We start from the raw sequence: 23,330 nt of genomic DNA, 5'->3' as shown, positions 1-23,330 counted from the left end.
TATGAGATTATGTAAATAATATGTTGTCCTTGGCGTAAAATAATTAAATAACAGCTGCTTGTCAATACATCTGCAGGATATTCATGATGTATGATACTCCCAACCTTCTTTTCTCTCTGATAATCCTGAATACAGTCCAGGTCATGGTGAACTTAGGGAGTTTCCTGGTGGTGATATATTGGGACTTTATTTTGTGTACAGACATAGGACAAGTATGATAATTATAAACCAATGAGCCAATTCTTATAAAGGTCATGAGAACACTACAAGAAAACAGAACAAACAAAAGTATTGCTACATAAGGATTATCTGACTGAAAAACAAGTCTTCTTAAAGGCAATGATTTGAAGCTGAACCATTATTTTAACAATTCCCCTCTTTTTTTATCATCTTGTCATAATGTCTGTCCCTCGTGTCCCTACCTAAATTCTAGGCCTGCAAATTAACCCTACTTCACGACATCACGGGGCTTACCCTCCGTATGTAGTGGGATGCCAGTCCTGCTGTGCATCCGTTCAAATTAATTTGTTATCAGACCCACTGTCCCTTACTTTCCCTACCATTTTCTGAGTATAGTTGCTATATGTATAGAGGGATTGTCAGGTATATGTCTACCTTAATATAATAGATTGCTGTGTATATACAACTATAGGTTATATGTTCGGTATCTTGAGTAAATAGTAGCAGAGAGTTCAGCATCTATCAGGTTCCATCCTCTGCTGGTAGGATTTGTTTTTCAGACCAATGGTTTTGCGCAGAACATACAATCCGATAAGTCTGCTGCAGTCAGCTTGTTGCAGAAGATGCATTCTCGCTGTGCTGTGGTTATTATTGTAGTCAGGACTTGGGTTTGTTTCACTTCAGTGTCTGTATCAATTTTATGTTGGGATTTACCTGGAAAACACTTACAATTAGAAGCAAGAAATTTCTTTATCATTATTACAAAAAGTTTTATGATTATTGCAACTACCACTATTACAAACACAGCCTGGATCAAGAAGTGTATGACCCCACTTATCCATCCTCCAATTCCCCTAAATAAATTTAAAGGATTCATCCAAGCGAGCCACTCGGGTAGTGGTAAATTATCCAAGGCATTTGCCTTCCGCACACCTTCCTTGATCCGCTGTGCTTGTTTTATGTCATGTGTAACTTGCATTAAACCAGTGGGATTTATAAAATGGCAACATGCTGGACCTACTACCTGACAGAAACCTCCTTGTGAGGCAGTAAGATAGTCCAGCACCATAGAATGTTGATTGGTTATCATTATCAGTTGTTTCATGTAGGCAGATTCTACATTGATTGCATCAAATAAATAATCAGTTATATTATCAAAAACGTCCCCCAGTTCTTCTATCATCTGGGCATTTCTCATTGTGCCAAAGGTTACCCCCAAGGGACCAGTTAAAACCATTCCTGCCTTGAGATACCAAGGTGTTCCCATGAGATGTTTTCTTGGTGGGGGAGTTATACTTCTTTTTGCAAGCATATGGTTGGGCACATTTTTGTAGGGAAAGTCCTTATCTTCCCAAACCCATGTGGCAGGCTCTAATCTAGCCAATCTGCCAGGCAGAGACCCCGTTCCCCTCACCGCCATGGTCCAGGTCCAGCGTCTTCTCGTTGCCCTGCTGCTGTGGCGTGCACCGCACGCAGCTTCCCGGGCACTGTGCTTAGGGTGTGCACGCTCGCTCCCTCTTAAAGGGGCCGCACGCGCCGTCCTATACAATACCCGGCCAATAGCCAGAGAACTTCCCCTATATAAGGCACCTCCTCCAAAATGGAGGTGCCTGTGCAAGGTTGCTGTTCCGTGTGCTAAACACTAGCTCCAGCCCTCAGGTACCGCTGCCTGTCAATCCTGCCTGCCAGCCTGTCTGTCAGTCCAACCCGCCAGACTGGCTAACAGTTCTGTCCTCCAGTCTGTCTACAGTTGTGTCCGCCAGCCTGCTTACCTGGAGCACCTGTCCGTTACCTGTTGTGCCCGCCAGCCGGCCTACGTGGAACACCTGCCTGTTACCTGTCGTGCCCGCCAGCCAGCCTACCCGGAGCACCTGCCAGTTACCTGCCGTGCCCGCCTGCTTGCCTACCCGGAGCACCCGTCTGCCTTCCTGCCATGCTTATCCACTGTACTGGTCAGTTCCTGCCATCTGACCCATGGGAGTCACCTGCTCTCACACAAGGTCGGTCCCAGAGTGGCACCTGGTCCACCTGCCCAGTCCCTCCCTGGTTCATGGAGTCGACTAAGCCGCCTTGTGACCTTGGTCGGGCCGAGTAGGCACTTAGTCATGCCCCTCTGGTCCCTCCTTGCACCGAAGCACAGAAGTTCCACCATCCGGACTCGTAACACACATCCCCAAAACATCAGCAATCCACCTCCGTGCTTTACTGTAGGAATGTTGTTCCTTTCATCATAAGCCTTGTTGACCTCTCTCCAAATGTAACGTTTATGGTTGTGGACAAAAAAATCTATTTTGGTGTCATCACTCCAAATTACCTTGTTCCAGAAGTTTTGAGGTTTGTCTTTGTGCTGTTTGGCATATTGTAGGCGAGATACTTTGTGGCATTTGAGCAGTAATGGCTTACTTCTGGAGACTTGACCACGCAGCCCATTTTTCTTCAAGTGCCTCCTTATTGTGCATCTTGCAACAGTCACACCGCTAGTTTTCAGAGTCCTGAATTTCAGCTGATGTTATTTGTGGATTTTTCTTTGCATCCCGAACAATTTTCCTGGCAGTTGTGGCCGAAATTATTGCTGGTCTATCTGACCATGGTTTGGTTTTTACAGAGCCCCTGATTTTCCATTTCTTAATCACAGTTTGAATGCTGCTGACTGGCATTATCAATTCCTTGAATATTTTTTTGTATCCCTTTCCTGTGTTATACAGTGCAACTACCTTTTCCCGTAGATCCGTTGACAATTCTTTTGCTTTCCCCATGACTCGCAATCCAGAAACGTCAGTGGCTGGATGAAAGATGCAAGAGTCTGTCTGGATCCCAGAAACTCACTCAGCTTTTATGCACACACACTGACTACAAGCAATCAGGTCACAGGTGAGGATGTTACCTTTAGTAGCCATTCAAACCCATTTTTGTCAAATTCTGTGCATGTTATCATGCCAAAATCATTCGGGTAAGTGAACTTTTGATCAGGGTCATTTGGATGTTTTTAGTCATTAAGATTTAAAAAGAGAAAACACAGTAGTTTGACAATAAATGGCACCCAACCAAAAACCATGAGTGGAGAAAAAGTTTTTTAGTTATCATTCATATTCTCTGAAACAAGGCTAAGAAAGGAAACATTCTGCCGTGGTATGTGAACTTTTAAGCACAACTGTGGACAGAAATATAAAACATATCTGGTTCTGCAAAGAAGGTGAAGAAAAAATGAAAACGCAAAAATGAAAAGTGGCCATGTCGTAAAGGGGTTAAGTTTTTTTTTTTCTTCACCGGTTGAGAGATGAACTTAGCGCAATAAACTGGAACGATATCCTGAGATATAAAACTACACAAAGCAAATAAGAGACATTTATTAGCATCCTGAATAGCACCTGTACACAATATATACCATATGGGAATAAACATGCTAGAAATAGGAGGAAACCACTATGGCTAAATAGAGCTGTAAGGGGCGCAATAAGTGACATGACAAAAAGAAAGCAGTTAGAGAACTAAAGCAAGTAGGTAGTGATGAGGCATTAATTAAATACAGAAAATTAAATAAATTCTGTAAAAACCAAATCAAGGCAGCAAAGATTGAGACAGACAAATTTAAGACACCCTCTTGTAGAACCCCAACTACGCTGTTAATACACAAACTTTGGTGGGCAGTGAGGAAATTACAGGGGATACAAGGGATCTCACAATTTACATCACTGTTGGAAACGCCATGGCTCCCTAACCTATATAAATTGGAAGGGTTTAAAAATTGGAGTCTAAAAGGACTAGAAAGATTCACTCATGTTTTAGCGGGAGATTCACTCAAGGAGTTTTCACAGATACAAAATGAATATGGACATCCCAACACCGAATTTTATAAGTACCTTCAGTTACGACATGCATATCAGGCAGAGAGTCTTGTCCTAAGTAACGGAGTTCCTCAAAATGCTATAAACAGAGAATGGCTAGCTCACATAATTCTGGGGGGCTAATCTCATTGCTTTATAGGGGTCTGCTGAACCTAGTATTAGCAAAACACCCCATAAGATCAAAAGAAAAATGGGAGGGCATGATAGGCCCTATTGAAGAGGGGCTGTGGTCTGAAATACTGGAAAGAGTTCCCCAGTTATCTCTGAGTGAGTCCCATAGAATCTTCCACTTACAGGTGCTGCACCAGTCATATAGAACACCCCAATTTCTCCACGATATAGGGCTTCGACCAGACTCCCTATGTGCTAGATGTAAAACATCCCCGGCTAACATGCTTCACATGATGTGGACCTGCCCTGCTCTGGAAAACTTCTGGAGGGATATAATAGCGATCATTGATAGAACATACTCAGTGGATTCAGATCCCTCACCATTAGTATGTATACTGGGATATATAGAAGATCTGAGCACTGACGAACATGGCAAAATAGCGGTGGCCCGCATGTTATACATGGCTAGGAAACTAATAGCCCAACATTGGTTATTAGAGCAGGCGCCCATGGTGATGGAATTTATAAATAAGATTAATTGGTTATTAGATCTGGAAAAAAGTATATATCTGAAAAGGAAGGCCATCTCCAAATTTGAAAAAATATGGGCTCCATGGATTGACGGCTCCAGCCTAGCATCCAGAGAACTGCATAGATTTCGACTTGGTCTGCTATGATTGGTGTATAGATTACTTGACAGGTGCAAAATCCTACATTGGACTTCTTTAGGCACGTATACAACTGCTCCAAAGCAAGAGTTAGATACCCCTTAATACAATTGTGACTATTTATACTGTAAGATTGTTAATTTGCTGTGGACAGAACTGTGGAACATTTAACTCAAAATGTTTTGTTTGAAAGGGCGATGTGTTGTGGGGGGAGGGACAGAATAGGGACTGGGTCCCTTCTTTGGTTGGATTGTTTTATTTGTTTCGCTGTTGTGTTACAAAAAAAGTTTTCACAATAAAAAATATTTGATTTAAAAAAAAGATTGAGACAGAGAGAATCATTGCCAGAGAAAGTAAAAATAATCCCAAAATATTCTTTAACTACATAAATAGTAAGAAACTAAAAAATGATAGTGTTGGCCCCCTTAAAAATAGTCTGGGTGAAATGGTGGATGAGGATGAGGAAAAAACCAATATGTTAAATGATTTTTTTTCAATAGTATTTACACAAGAAAATCGCATGACAGAAAACATGATCAGTGATAACAAAAATTCTCCATTAATTGTCACTTGCTTAACCCAGCAGGGTGTACGGCGGCGTCTAAAAATCACTAAAGTTGACAAATCCCCGGGCCCGGATGGGATACACCCGCGAGTACTGCAGGAATTAAGTAAAGTCATAGACAATTATTTTTAATTTTTTAAGATTCCATAATAACAGGGTCTGTACCACAGGACTGGCGTATAGCAAATGTGGTGCCAATATTCAAAAAGGGGACAAAAACTGAACCTGGAAATTATAGGCCAGTAAGCTTAACCTCTACTGTGGGTAAAATCATGGAGAGTTTCCTAAGAGATGCTATACTACAGTATCTGAAGAAGAATAACCTCATGACCCAATCTCAACATGGGTTTACGAGGAACCGTTCCTGTCAAACTAATCTGATCAGCTTTTATGAAGAGGTAAGTTCCGGACTGGACCAAGGAAATGCAGTGGATGTTGTGTATATGGACTTTTCAAAAGCTTCTGATAGTTCAACACAAAAGGTTGATACCTAAAATGAGAACAATGGGGATAGGGGAAAATATTTTTAAGTGGGTTAAGAACTGGCTCAGTGATAGGAAACAAAGGGTGGTTAATAATGAAACGCACTCAGACTGGGTCACAGTTAACAGTGGGGTACCACAGGGGTCAGTATTGGGCCCGCTTCTTTTCAACATATTTTTTAATGACCTTGTAGGGGGCATACAGAGTAGTATTTCATTATTTGCAGATGACACTAAACTCTGCAGGGTAATCAATACAGAGGAGGACAATTTTATATTACAGGAGGATCTATGTAAACTAGAAGTTTGGGCTGATAAATGGCAAATGAGCTTTAATAGGGATAAATGTAAGGTAATGCACTTGGGCAGAGGAAATAAAATGTATAATTATTTGCTTAATTGTAAAATACTGGGCAAAACTGTAACTGAAAAAGACCTGGGTGTATTGGTGGACGACAAGCTCACGTTTAGTGGCCAGTGTCAGGCAGCTGCTGCAAAGGCAAATAAAATAATGGGATGCATTAAAAGAGGCATAGATGCTCATGAGGAGAACATAATTTTACCTCTATACAAGTCACTAGTGCGACCACACTTAGAATACTGTGTACAGTTCTGATCTCCGGTGTATAAGAAAGACATAGCTGAACTAGAGAGGGTGCAGAGAAGAGCGACCAAGGTTATTAGAGGACTGGGGGGTCTGCAATACCAAGACAGGTTATTACACTTGGGGTTATTTACTGTGGAAAAACGAAGGCTTAGGGGTGATCTTATTACTATGTACAAGTATATGAGGGGACAGTACAAAGACCTTTCTACTGATCTTTTTACTCTGAGGCCAGAGAGGGGGACAAGGGGGCATCTTCTACGTCTGGAGGAAAGAAGGTTTAATCATAATCACAGACGCGGATTCTTTACTGTAAGAGCAGTGAGACTAAGGAACTCTCTGCCGCATGATGTTGTAATGAGTGATTCACTATTAAAATTTAAGAAGGGCATGGATGCCTTTCTTGAAAAGTATAATATTACAGGTTATATATACTAGATTCCTTGATAGGGCTTTGATCCAGGGAACTAGTCTGATTGCCGTATGTGGAGTCAGGAAGGAATTTTTTTCCCCAATGTGGAGCTTAGTGTTTGCCACATGGTTTTTTCTTGCCTTACTCTGGATCAACATGTTAGGCTATGGGGTGAACTAGATGGACTTAGTCTTCCTTCAACCTTAAAAACTATGTTACTAAATACATTTAGAACCTATCCACAATTTTATAATTTCTCATTTTGTTGTTTTGTCATATGAATCCTCTTCATGCAAAATAAAAATGTGAAAATGTTCAGATGAAGATTAACCTCTTTCTGACGTGAGGCGTAATAATATGTCCCTGTGCCTTAATGACCAGGTATGTATTACTACGTCTTAGCAATCACCCCCACACAGAGACTGTACGGACTCGAGCGCCGCTGGTTGTCAGCTGATTCTGACACCTGGCACTCAGTGCCAGGAGCGGTGCCCACACTGCACCCGTCACTTAAAGTCCCTAAATGCTGTAATCGTTGCGATCGCAGCATTTAGCGAGCGAGCAGAGGGACAAAAGCTCCCCCTGCTCTTGGATCAGATCATTGCCATAGTGACCCAATGTCGTCCGGGTCACCAGGCACCAGCAAGTTAGTTAGCTCATGTGCAGTGCATGATCTAAGGCCACGGCCCCACTATCAGTATTTGGTCAATATTTTTTCTCAGGAGTGGGAACCAAAACCAGGTGAGGAACAATTAGAGAAAAGGTGTAATAGAAATATGTCACCAATTCTGCATTTATCACCCCCTACTCCTGATTTTGGCTCCCACTCCTGAGAAAAAATACTGGCCGAATACTGATAGTGGGGCCGTGGCCTAACATGCTTGCTTGCAGTGCAGCGCTGACAGCCCGCATAGCACAGGGATGCTCCTGGATCCCAATGCTATAGAAGTAATCAGCCTTCAAAAAATGAAAGTCCCATAGTGGGACAAAGTAAAAAAGTGACAGAAAGTGAAAAAAAGTGGAAAAATAATTGTAAAGATGTAAAAAAAAAATATATATATATATATATATATTTTACCCATAAAAAAAATTCCAAAATGGGGTCACTTGAGGGGGAATTCTGCTCTTCTGGCTCTTAAGGTCTCTGTATATAGATTCTGAATACTATTCTAGGAAAATATGCGCTCCAGGAGGCAAATAGAGCTTCGTCCCTCCCGAGTCTTGCCCTGTTGCTAAGCAATACTGTACAGCCACATATGGGGAATTTCTACATTCAGCAGAAATTGTGTGACACATTTTGGTGCCATTTTTACCTATTTTCCAGTGTGAAAATGTAAAATATGGAGCTAAAACAAAACTTTGGTGGTAAAAATGTAATTATTCTTTCTTCATCGCTCAATGGTGTAAAATTCTGTGAGGCACATGTTGTGTCAACATGCTCACTGCACCCCTAGATGAATTCATTGAGAGGTATAGTTTGTAAAATGGGATCTCTTATGGGAGGTTCTGCTGTTCTGGCACCTTAGGAGCTCTGCTAATGTGACATGGCACCATCAAACCAGCCCAGCAAAATATGAAGTCCAATATGACGCTTCTTCCCTTCTGAGCTTGCACTGTGCCTCAAAAGTAGTTTTCAACCACATATGGGGTATCAGTGTACTCAGGAGAAATTGCACAACACATTTTGGGGTCTTCTATCCTTGTGAAAATGAAAATATTGGGGGCTAAAACAACATTTTTGTGGGGAAAGTATATATTTTTTCATTTTTACAGATCCATGTTGTAAAATTCTGTGAAGTACCTGTGGGTTCAAGGTGCTCACTACACATCTAAATAAATTCCTTGAGGGGTCTAGTTTCCAAAATGGGGTCACTTGTGGGGGATTTTCACTGTTTAGGCACATCAGGGGCTCTCCAAACGCGATATGACACCCGCAGACCATTCAAAGTCTGCATTCCAAAATGTCACTCCTTCCTTTCTGAGCCCTGCCGTGCGCCCAAACAGTAGTTTTCCCCCACAAATGGCGTATCTCCGTGCTCAGGAGAAATCGCACAACAAATTTTGGGGTCCACTTTCTCCTGTTACCCTTGTGAAAATAAAAAAATTGGGGCTAAAAGATCATTTTGTGGAAACAAATATGATTTTTTTTATTTTCACAGTGCTACATTATAAACTTTTGTGAAACACTTGGGGGCTCAAAGTGCTCACCACACATCTTGATAAGTTCCTTAAGGGGTCTAGTTTCCAAAATGGGGTCACTTGTGGGGGGGTTTCCACTGTTTAAGCACATCAGGGGCTCTCCAAAGGCGACATGGCGTCCGCTAATTATTCAAATTTTACATTCAAAAAAGTCAAATGGCGCTCCTTCCCTTCCGAGCCCAACCGTGCGCCCAAACAGTGGTTTTCTCCCACATATGGAGTATTGGTGTGCTCAGAAGAAATTGCACTACAAATTTCGGGGCCCATTTTTCCTGTTACTGTTGCGAAAATAGAAAAATTAGGTCTAAAGTAAAATTTTTGTGAAAAAAAGTTAAATGTTCATTTTTCCTTTCATATTTCATTATTTGCTGTGAACCACCTGATAGGTTAATAAACTTCTTGAATGTGGTTTTGAGCACCTTGAGGGGTGCAGTTTTTAAAATGATGTCACTTTTGGGTATTTTCTGTTATACAGACCCCTCAAAGTGACTTCAACTGTGATGTGGTCCCTAAAAAAATGGTTTTGTAAATTTGGTCAGAAAAATGAGAAATCTCTGGTCAACTTTTAACCCTTATAATTTCCTAAGAAAAAAATTTTGGTTCCAAAATTGTGCTGATTTAAAGTAGATATGTGGGAAATGTTATTTATTAATCATTTTGTGTGATATATCTTTCTGATTTAAGGGCATGAAAATTCAAAGTTTGAAAATTTCTAAATTTTCTAAATTTTCACCAAATTTCAGATTTTTTCACAAATAAGCACCAGTCATATCAAATAGATGTTACCACTATCATGAAGTACAATATGTCAAGAAAAAAACATTCTCAGAATCAGTGGGACCCATTGAAGCGTTCCAGAGTTATAACCTCATAAAGTGACACTGGTCAGAATTGTAAAACTTCGCCTTGTCATTAATGTGCAAACAGCCTTCGGGGGTAAAGGGGTTAATGTAGCACATATTATAATCTATAAAAGTAACTTGTTCGCTTTCATTAAGGTGGAGCATTTTACGCTAATTGAATAGTGTCTGACCATCGTGACTAAATCCAGGTCATACAACCTATCAGGAACAATATCTAGGGACCTTTCATCTCAGAGCAGAGATGTTTCTGTTCTTTGAGTCGTGCGCTGTTTACTTTCATGTTTTATTTCTCCTGCTATGTTTCCATTCACATGTAGCCTCACAATAGACGTTTTGTTTCGGCTTGATTTTTGGTGTTATACACAAGCAGTGAGTCATACCCCTACTGTCATCACTTGCCGTGCCATTTCGTTCTGCACCAAGTCATCTAGTTGGTCTTTTATGTTTTATTACAGGAAATGGGGAGTCTAATGTAAAGGCTGGATTTTCATGAAAGGATGTTTGTCAGAGCAAAAAACACTTAATCTATATATAAAAATGTGTATGGTAGTATATAGTCCTGCCATAGGTAAGATACTCACATACACATAACGCACTGTACGTAGGAAACAAATACAGTACATTCATATTACGGACAAAGGTACATTACAGTTATGTACACATTACACATATATACATATTACATGTGACATAATTAAAACATGCCAGAAAACCCGCTATGTGTGTGAACATACCCTTGAAAGAAAACATATTTTCTTACCGTAAATCTTGCTTCCTTTAGTCTGAAGCAGCAACATCAATGGGAATTTTATCCTCATGGAACAAAGGACAGGTGATAACAATTAGTTTAAATTGTCTTCAGTCTCTATAAACCTACTAGTTCCCTTCCTTCCCTCGTGTAGTTATCACATATAATTCATATATTCATCACCGACCGCCGCTACCAGGGAGAGAGCAGGGGCCACAGCAAAAGCCATCGACCAGGTAAGGGGGCTATTCAGCACCCCCACCAGGCACCAGTTTGGGATCCATCCCAACCGGGAAAGCGACCCTGTCCCGCAGGCAACAACTCAGGGGATGACCGCCTCTGCCAGGGTAGCGAGAAGAACCCCTCCCAGCATCCGCTCAGCTTCCCACTGTTCACGCCACTTGCAAATCAGTGTCTATCTACTGTGGGGTGGTGTCTACCCCAGAAGGAAAGAAGTAATAAATGGAATAACATCACAGGAGTGTATCGTTGGGCCACGAAAAGTTGTGCTGGTTGCACATAATGTTTTTCTGGGATAGGGATCAGGTCCCTGGCCCATACACTACTACCATTCAAGGCTGGACAAGCCGTGGTGTAAGTTACATCAAAAGACTTTTTGTGGCTGTGTGTGTGATCTTTCTTCAAAGGCTGGTAAGCTGCCAAGGACTGTTACAGTAACAGGACGATTGTTGCTGCTTCGTTTTTGTTCCCTGTTTTGCTGGAAAGGCGCTTGTGTGAAAACTATTATTTAAATAGCTGGACAAGCTACAATTTATTTTTGTTTGCCTTATTTTTTTTTTATTTGCACCTGTTGTGCCCTTTTCTGCTGGATATGCGGGCACCTCAAGCGAGTTGTTGAGCCCTCACCCTCAACTTATGGATTGTGCCGAACCCTGTCAAGGGATTGTTACTTGAAGTTGCACTTTATGGACTGTGCCTTGAACTGTTTACAAGAAACAGACATTGTTTCTGCCCCTGTTTAAAAGACTATCCCCTTTGCCTGTTCCAGAGTCCTTACCTAGAAGGACCAAGGACCCCGTGCCTTAGAAAACAAAGGACTGTGTTCTTAAGCGGCACAAACCTTCTCAGGAACATTGAATGTGTTGAATATATGTGTTTTATCTCATGTCAAGTATTTTATGAAAGACTGTTGCAGTATTGATATATGTTGGCATTGAATTTGAGAAAAATGTTTAGCGGTAGTTAGGGAGAGCCGGTTGAAGATGGGTGAAAATCTCTGGCTGAAGAAGCCACTGTAGGTGGAAATTGTGGGATAAATGCTTTTCCTTGCAGGAGGACGACTGACAAGATAGTTAGATAGGGTAAATGGGTTGTTGTACATGTAAGTTGTTAAAAGGGGGTCCACAGTATCCAACCACCACCTCACCTTTAAATAAAGGAGCAGTATTGAGAGAACACTATCCAAAGATAGTTAGGGGAGAACTACCACAACTCCAAGGGGCTGGTTAAGGTAACCAGGTAGAAGGCAAATGTCGAGGACGACATTCAAAAAAGAGGGAAGAGTGTGATGGGTAGATACCACGCATGGTGTTGTTAAGCATCCAGCAACTAGAGGGGTTAACAGGGTGCAGCTAGGGGGGGAGTGGCAAGGCCTGCCTCAGAGAGACTGAGTAGTGTCAGTTCTGAGCTGGAGAGCAAGCTTAAAGGATGCAGACCTCTTCTCCAGACTGATGAGGGTTCTGGGACTGTCTCACTGCAACTGCTGCTTGGTTGCTAGTAGTATCTACAGGAGAAAGTAGTGGAGAAAGGCGTTAACTGTTGTTTAGTAGAAGCAAGGATTGAACACCACTTCTGAGGACTGGACTCATCCTTCCGTTCTAACCCCCCCTCGTACCTCACTGCACTAGAAGGTAAAGCCTGTGACACAGTGGACCGGGGACTACTGGTGGGAGATTTGCTGTTGTTGGAGCATAGAAGTGTGTTGCTAAAGAGACTTGATCTGTGCTGTACTGTGCTAATGAGGAAGACTGTTTAACAATGTGCCTTTGCAAGGAGAAGCCATTACTGTTAAGGAACCTGTTGCTTTAAGAGACTACTGTTTGGTACTGGCCGTGCTGTTTCATTAAAATCTGCTGTTCAACTGTTCATGAAGATTCTTGTCAAGTATGTCTGGTCAGCAAGTGAATCCATCTACGTGTCTGTGCCTGAGGGTCAAAACCCCTATATGACTGAGAGGCCTGCAGTCACGCTGAGTAATGGTTCCCCCAGAATTCATGAAACCTGTCTCGCCCCTATCTAAACTTAGGCAGCATGCACGTAACATTTAGCTAGGGGAGGTTAAAAGTGTAGAGTCATTTTGTTGGAGACTGCAATACAATACTGATATGTAGTCAGCATCACCAAGGACTGCTGGCAGTTCCAATTTTTGCTTTCCTACTGAGGCGAAAATTGAAATGGTGACCGCAATGCCTCAATTGCAGCATCACCCAATTTTTTGTTTTAATCCTCAGGTAGGTAAACCGGTGTGTAAAATCACTGATAAAGCATTCAATACCAAGGAGAATAATTTTGAATGGCAGACAACTGCTATGTTTGTAGTCGTTGTCTAGTGCTGTAAATACTAGACGGTTTCGAATGTAAAAACATTGCCATTTTACATCAACAAACAGTCCACATTCCTTGGAGACTTCAGTTCCATCAGAAGATACATAGAAACAATTGCTGGTATCATTCTGTTAAACAGTTCACAGAAAAGGACAAAAATGTAAAAAACATCACAGAGAAAAAAAAACAGCCTTACCATCATCATCAAATTACCAATGCATTAGCAGGATGCAGCAGACCATGATAAAGGAGGGTGCAAAATACTGATGCAATCAGACACTCACAGACCTACTAGTTCATGGAGGGGGTGGCTGTGTACCGAGTGGGACTGGGGCACAGGGACAGCGGAGAATTCTCCGGTGGGCCCAGGTCCTTGGCAGGCCCCCGAGCAGGACACATGAAGTCCACTTGTTAACATGGCCGCCGACCTACAGTGGCCGGTGGCTGAAGCAGGGGCGGACATTTCACTGGTGCACCTGCACGGGGGCCTGGAGGTAGAGGGGAGCCCTTGCAGGGCAGCTGATAATGAGGGCAATTTGGCCTGCTTCTCGGACCCCCAGGCTCCGGGGGGCTCCATGGCCAGATTTTCCTCATCATGTGCGGCGGGCAGGGAGCGATGCGATCCCTCCAGCTCCGCTGCTGACAGGAGGAGAATGGCAGCAGAGCTGAGGGATCCGTCATCTGCTTCCTGCCTGGCGCTTTCTCCCTGACACAGGCTCGCGTGGCTTGATGACGTCAGCAAGCAGCGTGGGCCTGTGTCAGGTAGAAAGTTGCAGACAATGACGATGTTGCGGGGAAACAGACGGCGAGGTAAGTGTTGTTGTTTTTTTAACTAATACATTGGGGATGAGGGAGAGCAATGATGATGGAGGAGGTGGGGGGAGATATGGCAATGATAATGGAGGAGGTGGGGGGAGATATGGCAATGATGATGGAGGAAGTGGGGGGAGATATGACAATGATGATGGACGAGGTGGGGAGAGATATGGCAATGATGATGGAGAAGGTGGGTGGAGATATGGCAATGATGATGGAGGAAGTGGGGGGAGATATGATGATGAGGAGGTGGGGGGAGATATGGCAACGATGGAGGAGGTGAGGGAGATATGGCAACGATGGAGGAGGTGGGGGAGATATGACAACGATGGAGGAGGTGGGGGAGATATGACAACAATGGAGGAGGTGGGGGAGATATGACAACGATGGAGAAGGTGGGGGAGATATGACAATGATGGAGAAGGTGGGGGAGATATGACAATGATGGAGAAGGTGGGGAGAGCAATGATGGAGAAGGTGGGAGAGAGCAATGATGGAGAAGGTGGGGGAGAGCAATGATGGAGAAAGAGGGGGAGAGCAATGATGGAGAAGGTGGGGGAGAGCAATGATGGAGGTGGGGAGAGCAATGATGGAGAAGGTGGGGGAGAGAAATGATGGAGGAGGTGGGGGGAGAGCAACGATTGAGGAGATGGGGGGAGCGCAATGATGGGGAATTATTTGGACGCTTTATGCTGTTAATTTCTGGTCTGGTCACGGTGTGGTGGTATTTCTCCCTTGTACAAAATGTCGTATTATTCGGTCACTATTTGGTGGTAATATGTGGTCTGGTCATGGGTGTCACTGTATTTCTCCCTTGTATGTAGTATTATTCAGAGAGTATTGGGGGGACATGTGCTGAGATTTAATTATCCCATTCAGCTCTAGTGTTGACACCCCACGGTACCATCAGAACGTCATAGATTTTAGTCTATTTATCTTTTTGGCTGATTAGGGATAATATTTTAATACCCTCTACATTCACATTTTAATTTAAAGATTAAAAGTTCAATTTTATAGCCTGTTTAGAGAGGAATAATTATATGGGTTTTCCCATTTGGTTCATTATTAGTATTATTCGGTCACTATGTGGTAATATCTGGTCTGGTCATGGTGTGGTGGTATTTCTCCCTAGTATGTGGAATTATTTGGTCACTATATGCTGGTAATATCTGGTCTGGTCACGGTGTGGCGGTATTTCTCCCTTGTATGTGGTATTATTTGGTCGCTATATGCTGGAAATATGTAGTCCAGTTATAGTGTGGCAGTATTTCTCCCTTGTATCTGGTACTACTGGTGTTGGTATAGTGGATTGTGTTGTGTATGGCGGTCATTTGTTCTCTCTGATATTAATTAGGAGAAGATTCTTTATTTCCATTAGTGATTAAATACTTGGAACAGAGCGGCAGAGATACACTTACAGGGGTTCTCTGGGGAAAACAAGTAATCACCTCTCCACAGGATGTGATAAGTTATTGATTAGTGGGGGTCTGAATGTTGGGACCTGCACCTATTCTTCCGATAGCTGCATTTTCCACTGTTCGGACCCAAACGATCAATAAGTTATCACCTATCCTGTGGAGCCCATGAATCGGTGATAACTTGTTTTAACCAAAGAACCCCTTTAATGCAAACTACCGTAATTGTACATCCCAGTTATAGTGGTGCACAGTAGATGTGCAGGAGCCGCCTGTGATTTACAGTCAACGCTCCACTTTAACAGGGATAATGGCTATCAAGTATTTGCTGTAGGGTGGGCCCCGAGGATCAATTCCTCCTGTGGGCCCGAGACACCCCAGTCCATTGTGTAGTATTAAAAATGTGCACAGATGAGGCTTGTGAAGAGAGCAAGCTTACAGCCTATTGATGTCGCCCATAATATTAGATCAGAAGGGTTGCCCATCACTATATTTATTTATTTTACTAACTGATATGGCGCCATTAACTTCACAGTGCTTTACAGACATTATCGGCACTGTCCCCATTGGGGCTCACAATCTAAATTCCCTATCAGTATGTCTTTGGAATGTGGGAGGAAACCAGAGAACCCAGAGGAAACCCACACAAACACGGGGAGAACATACAAAACTCCTTACAGATGTTGTCCTTGGTGGGATTTGAACCCAGGACCCACCAAAAGTAATTTTCAAATTAAATTTAATGAATATCAACTAGTGAAAATAAGACATTGCTTTCGAATTGTAGTTCAACAGAAAAAAAATTTAAAAACCAAACTGATGAAAATATACTGGACAAAAATGATGGTACCCTTAGAAAGGATTAAAAACAATTTGACAATAGGGACACTTTAGCTAAGGTGTGTCCTGTAATTAGCATCACGGGTGTCTACAAACTTGTAATCACTTAGTCTGCTTATTTGGAGAATGAAAAGTAGTCACTGTTCTGTTTAGAATCATGATGTGTACCACACTGAGCATAGACCAAAGAAAGCTAAAGAGAGAGTTGTCTCATGAGATTAGAAAGAAAATTACAGACAAACAAGTTAAAGGTAAAGGTTATAAGACCATCTCCAAACAGCTTGATGTTCCTCTTACTGCAGTCACACATATTATTCAGAAGAATTTTACGGTCTATGGGACTGTATCAAACCTCCCTGGACGTGGCTACAAGAGGAGAATTGATTACAGATTGAAGAGATGGATAATACAAATAGTAATTAAAGAGCCCAGAACAACTTCCAAAGATATTAGCAGTGAACTCCAAGGTCAAGGTACATCAGTGTCAGATCGCACCATCCGTCGCTGTCTTGGCCAAAGTGTACTTCATGGAAAATGACAGAGGAGGAAATCACTGTTGAAAGCAAATCACAAAAAAGTGAGAAAGGAATTTGCCAAAATACATACTGACAAGCAGTGGCGTACACAGGAACCATGGAGCTCCATAGCAAAAATCCTAATTGGGCCCCCCTTCCCTATCATTGTAGTAGGCGGGGTCAAAGAGCATAGGAGGAGTCACAGAATGGCATACATCATAAATTTAAAAACGGAGAGGGACATGTATTACGGAGTAATTTTGGTCCTATTGAAGCCCCTTGCTGTTCTCACCCACTACAATATCTCTTTTATGGCCCCAGAGTATGAGGCTTCCAAAAATGCATCGAACACATTGCATGATACCTCCACATGCATATTATGATGACCCCATTGTCCCCAAAACAGTATGATGTCCCCACAAGTAAATACGTCCGCACAATATGAGAGCCCCATATCACCTCGCACAGTCGCCATCGGCACTGAGTATGATGGCCCCTATATGTACTGTCTGATTAAAGAAAGGAAAAAACTACTTGCCTAGACAGGTTCCCCTCTTGCGCTGCTCCAATTTGTACAGCCTATGGACTGAAGCTCCATACAGCAGGAGACTCAGACGGAGAAGCTAAATGATGGAGAAAGGATCTGACAGCTCCCTGTTTCACCATTGTATTCATTGTCGGATTGACGTACCCACCAGGGCCCTCTTGGATTCATTGCAGGCCGCCATGTGGTTTGGAAAAGTTTGCAAAAGCATCAATGATGCCACCGTTCTACCAGACACACAACTGCTGCAGCTTGTGATGCATACAGTTCAAGTAACCTGACCGCTGCAGCCTATCACAAGATGCAGTGGTCTTGTGTCTGGTAGATCGCTGACACCACTTATGTTGGCATAGACCACAGATCAATCTGTGCTGGATCCAGAGGAGTGACAGCAGGTGAGTATGATTTATTTTGTTATTTGTACAAAATCTAGTTGCATTAGAACCTTTTGCCCAGACAATCTCTTTAAAGTACATGTATTACTTCTGGTGTGCAGCGCATTCATTATTTTGGACAACTCCTTTAACCCCTTCATGCTGCCGCCCTTTTCCGTTTTTGCGCTTTCGTTTTTTGCTCCCCTTCTTCCCAGAGCCATAACTTTTTTATTTTTCCATCAATATGGCCATGTGAGGGCTTTTTTTTTTGCGGGATGAGTTGTACTTTTGAACGACACCATCGATTTTACCATATCGTGTACGGGAAAACAGGAAAAAAATTCCAAGTTCAGTGAAATTGCAAAGAAAGTGCAATTCCACAATTGTTTTTTTTTTTTACCATGTTCACTAAATGTTAAAACTGACCTGCCATTATGATTCTCCAGGTCATTACGAGTCAGTAGATACAAAACAGGTTCTTTTTTATTTAAGTGGTGAAAATAAAAAATGGCGCCATGTCCCGAGGCCCGTAGCGTCTTTATTTTTCAGGATCTGGGGCCGTGTAGGGCTTATTTTTTGCGTGCCGAGGTGACATTTTTATTGATACCATTTTGAGGTAGATACGATGCTTTGATCGCCTGTTATTGCATTTTATTGTAATGTTGCGGCGACCAAAAAAACGTAATTCTGGCATTTTGATTTTTTTTCTCGTTAGCCGTTTACCGGTCTGATTAATTATTTCTATATATTGATAGATTGGGCGATTCTGAACGCAGTGATACCAAATATGTGTATTTTTGATTTTTTTTTTTATTGTTTTATTTTGAATGGGGCGAAAGGGGGTGATTTTAACTTTTAGATTTTTTTTATATTTTTAAAAACTTTTTTTTTTCTACTTTTTGCATGCTTCAATTGGCTCCATGGGAGACTACAGGCTGTGATTCTCTGATTGCCTTTGCTACACACAGCAGGCCTTCAGCCCTGCTATGTGTTCTCATCAGCTATGAGTGCCGACCTCTGGTAGTAGATCGACTATGACAACCACAGGGGTCTCCTGCAGACCCCGGGTTGTCATGCCAACCCATCGGCGACCCGCAGTCATGTGACACAGGCGTCGATGGGCGGAGCTAGTGAGCTTCTGGCGCGGCGATGTTAAATGTTAGCGTTCAACATATTAACAGCCACAGGTGGATTGCGATTCCACCCGTGACTGTTAGGGGCACATTACAGCTGATCAGATCAGCTGTCATGTGCCTGTAAATGTGCGGACTCATCCCTGGAGCCCGCACCAAAGGGAGAGACCTGAGATGTGTAGTACATATACAGCACATGTCATGAATGGGTTAACAGTTCACACTGGTGATCCATAGGCTGCAAGTATCAGGCACTGGCTGTATGATCCCAGACAGGTATGTCTGACTCTGAAACACTGCGGCATTTCAGAGAAAAACACTTTATTAGCAGCTGGGCTGTAGACTAGTCAGACAGGCGGGTGGCTTCCTGGTGGCTTCTCCCCACCTGCTGCCAGTGACTGACAGGTCTCTGCCTAAGTGCACAGTCACTGCCGCGGGCAGTGAGAAGTGGCCTGGGACCCGCCTGTCTGACTAGTCTACAGCCCAGCTCCGTCACCCGCCTGCTAATAAAGTGTTTCTCTCTGAAATGCTGCAGTTTCAGAGTCAGGCATACCTGGCTGGGGTCATACAGCCGGTGCCTGATACATGGGGCCCACCATTTGGCAGCATGTATCAGTTTCACTTTAAATGTATTTATTCACCTATATGTGCACATGCGGCACTTCAGCCTCATCACACGGGGGCCTTTTCGTAAACTTGTAATGGAGCTGAAATGCCGCATATGATCATATGTGAATACATGTATGTACTAAATACATGGGCATCAATCACATACACATATGTGGCGCCCCTGAGGGTTCGACCGCCACAGGGATGCTGCACTTCTTCAAAGGAGTGTGGTGTTCCTCCTCTGAGGTAAGGCCAGTGTGATAGTTGTGACCCAACCTTTTGCATCCAACACTACACTTCTCCACCAGAGGGAGCAAGTATGCACTAGGTGCTGCTCCCCTGGTTACAGGGAGACTGGGGAACACAAAGTGGTAGGAACCAGTTAGTGGGTGAGGGTGGAGGACTTACAAGTTAGTTACACTTTAGATTTCATATTTAATTCAAAGCCATCTGTAGCGTCAGCGTCCCTGCCTCCTGCTAGGCAGGGACGCCGTTCCCCTCACCTCTCCGCTCCGTGCCCGGCGGCTTCCTCCCGCTCTGCTGGCAGCGCGCGCTGCTTCCCGGCCTCTGTGCTTAGGGCGCGCGCGCGCTCCCCCTCTCTTAAAGGGGCCGCGCGCGCCGTCCTAAGGAGTCCCCGGCCAATGGCCAGAGGACCTCACCATATATAAGGCACCTCCTCCAAAATGGAGGTGCCCGAGCAATGTTGTTGCAAAGCCTTTCAACTCTGCTTCAGCCCTCAGGTCCCGTTACCAGATACCTGCCAGTTACCTGCCAGATCTCTGCTTGATACCTATCTGATTCCTGTCTATCTGCTTGCATTCCTGCGGTCCAACAGTCTGCCAACACCTGTCAGTCTGTCTATGGATCTGCCCGCCCGCTCACCTGGGAGCGCTCACCTGCTACCTGCCTGCTAGCCTACCTGGAGGCTCTGCCGTCACTTGCCGTGACCACCTGCCTGTCCAGAGACTCCTGCCCGCTCACCTGGGAGCGCTCACCTGCTACCTGCCTGCTAGCCTACCTGGAGGCTCTGCTGTCACTTGCCGTGACCACCTGCCTGTCCAGAGACTCTAGCCAGCTCACCTGGGAGCGCTCACCTGCTACCTGCCTGCTAGCCTATCTAGAGACTCTTTCCCTGCTGTCACTTGCCGTGACCACCTGCCTGTCTAGAGACTCTTATCCTGCTGTCACTTGCCGTGACCACCTGCCTGTCTAGAGACTCTTACCCTGCTGTCACTTGCCATGACCATCCGCCTGTCAAGAGACTGTCCCCGTCACTTGCCGTGACCTCCTGCCCTTCTACCCAGAGACTGTCCCTGTCACTTGCCGTGACTACCTGCCCTTCTACCCACAGACTGTCCCTGTCACTTGCCGTGACTACCTGCCCGCCTTCCCTGGGAGCCACCCGTTTCCTTACAAGGACTGCCCCTTTGTATAGTTGCTCTGAGGTTCCACCTCCCAGACCCGTTACACCATCTTTGATCTCGGCCCTTCGTCTTTTGTCGGTCTCTCTGTTCTTGTGGTCGTACTGTGCTGTCAGACTACTGTGTGTAATGTGACCTCCCTCCGGGAGCGCAGATCCTGTGTGGACCTGCGCCGGCAAGGGACACAGCCCTCGTACCCTAGTCTTGGGATGAGAGGTAGGTTGTAGACAAGGAATGTCTCAACCCAGCCAAGGACCATGATCAAGAAGGCCCGGAGCCTAAGAGTGTGGCTCCATAGCAAATGGATCCCAGGCAGGATGCAGACAGAGCGGTGTACGCCACCTGTCCTCGCCAACCTCATATATTCAGAGGGACTCCGGCTGCAAGAGGGGTACTGGCCCCCCGACACCCGACCTTGTTACTCTACGTCCTGGACGGGAAAGCCCGGTTAGGCCCAGCGGATCCCACCGGGTAACGGACGGAGCGGAGCTGCCACCCATGCCCTTGTTCTGAGAGGAGTTCAGAGGGATTGCACACACACGGACAGGAAAGGAATTGGTCTGTAGTTCAGGAACACTCTGCTGTGGGGACGCGACTGAATGCTGGACCTACTCGGAGGTTGTCGGACCCCCGTCTCTGGTGAGCGCAGGACTCCGCGGGGAGCAGGGAGTCGCCTTCCTTTGCCATCTAAGTGAGTAAAGCCTTGGAAGTTCACCCCTATGGCCTCCGGACTATTATTCCTGCACCGCACCGCATGACGCGGCGCCCGTCTCCCTCTACTGCCACCCAATCCTCCTGTCCCTCTGCCCTGAGGCCTTGCTCCGCCTGTGGGGAGTAGTAAGAACTTTGGACGCAGAACCACCAGGCCTCAGCGGACTGTAGCCGCACCACAGGTGGCATAGTCGTTAATCAGCCACTCAACCCGGACAAGCCCATACCATCTCTTTCTAATGTGACGGCCCTGAGCACGGGTCGGGCCCGGGCCACGGCTGCATCCCACCTCTCCATCACAGGGCCCGACACCGAGTCCCCCAACACCCAGGGTAAAACACGGGCTTTACGAGTAGAGGCGTCACACATATGTACACAGATACATAGACATGACACACATAGAAACATATTAGACACATACACATTACAAATGTACTTACCCCCTCTGCAGATGACTGCACATGATGCATGCGGCCCTGGACAGCAGTGAGGCCCTCACTTGCCAGCTTCTTCTTCCTGTATCCTGTACTTCCTTCTTCTTTATGCTGCAGCCCTCCCTCCTGGGGCCTGACTGCAGAGCTCCTCTTTTGCTGTAATTGCAGAGTGGGAGAGCTGAGCACTAACATACAGAGCAGGGGCCATGCTGTAAGCCACTCTGCTGTTCTGAAGCCTGGAGCTGGTGGGCAGAGCCTCCTCTCCTGCTGTAACAGAGCAGACACTGAGGCATAGTCTGCACTCTGCGCTGGACATAGCGCAGCCAGAGGTGAATCCTTCCCCTGACTCCCTATAACCTCTGGTGGATCTGAACCAAGCCTGGTTGTTTACAACAGTATCTGCATCCTAGGTGATGGTGGGATGGAGGGGTCTGATGCTGTTTCACATTGAGCTCCCCTGTCTTACGGGCCCCATAGCAGCTGCGTGGGCTGCCACTATGGACGGTACGCCCCTGTTGAAAAGCCACAAAGATTGAATATCTTTTAGACAGATGAGACAAAGCTGGAGTTTTTTGGCAAGTCACATCAGTTCTATGTTCACAGATGCAAAAATGAAGAAAATAAATGAACATTGTACCTACCGTGGAGGAGTCTTGGTTATGTTCTGGGGCTGCTTTTCTGCATCTGGCACAGGATGTCTTGAATCTGTGCAGGGTACAATGAAATCTGAAGACTATCAAGGCATTCTGGAGCAAAATGTGCTGCCTAGTGTCAGAAAGCTTGGTCTGAGCCACAGGTCATGGGCCCTCCTAAAGGCTAATAATGACTCAAAACACAGCTAAAACATCCAAGAATGGTTGAGAGCAAAGCATTGGAATATTCTGAAGTGCTTTCTATGAGACCTGTTATAAATCCTATTGAAAATCAGTAGAAGAAGTTGAAACCTGCCGTCTGGAGAAGACACCTTCACACCTGAGACACAAGGAACAGTTAGCTCATGAGGAGTGATCCAAAGTCCTGTGGACAGGTGCTGAAGTCACATTAAGAGTTACAGAAATTGTTTGTTTCATTAGGCCGGTTTCACATGTCCGTATATTTCCGGAACTAGAGATATCCGTGTGTGTCACACGTATGGCAACCATGTGCAGCCCGTGTGTCGCATCAGGATCACACATAACGTCGCTTGGGAATCAGTGCGGGAGTTAGCGCTGTTCCCAAGTGCCGGGTGCTGAACGCTGCCCTCATCATTGTTCCCTGCCAGCGCTGCGATCAGCAC

The 23,330-nt window shown here is 44.6% G+C and overlaps 1 long non-coding RNA gene across 1 annotated transcript; it reads right to left on the bottom strand.

Moving 5' to 3' along the window:
• LOC141253036 (uncharacterized) lies at positions 1 to 22,523 on the bottom strand. The gene is made up of 3 exons (XR_012314199.1): positions 22,061 to 22,523; positions 10,690 to 10,742; positions 1 to 894 (listed from the first exon to the last, which is right to left on the bottom strand). It is a non-coding gene; the product is annotated as an uncharacterized lncRNA (long non-coding RNA).
• Between the last annotated feature and the right edge of the window lie 807 nt (positions 22,524 to 23,330).

The sequence above is a fragment of the Phyllobates terribilis genome, unplaced genomic scaffold (genome assembly GCF_046119375.1).
Source record: "Phyllobates terribilis strain yellow unplaced genomic scaffold, ASM4611937v1 Scaffold_2__4_contigs__length_985480577, whole genome shotgun sequence".
In the NCBI taxonomy this organism is placed as follows: Eukaryota; Metazoa; Chordata; class Amphibia; order Anura; family Dendrobatidae; genus Phyllobates; species Phyllobates terribilis.
The sequence above is the reverse complement of the archived record's forward strand: the minus strand, read 5'-3'. Positions and strand labels throughout refer to the sequence as shown.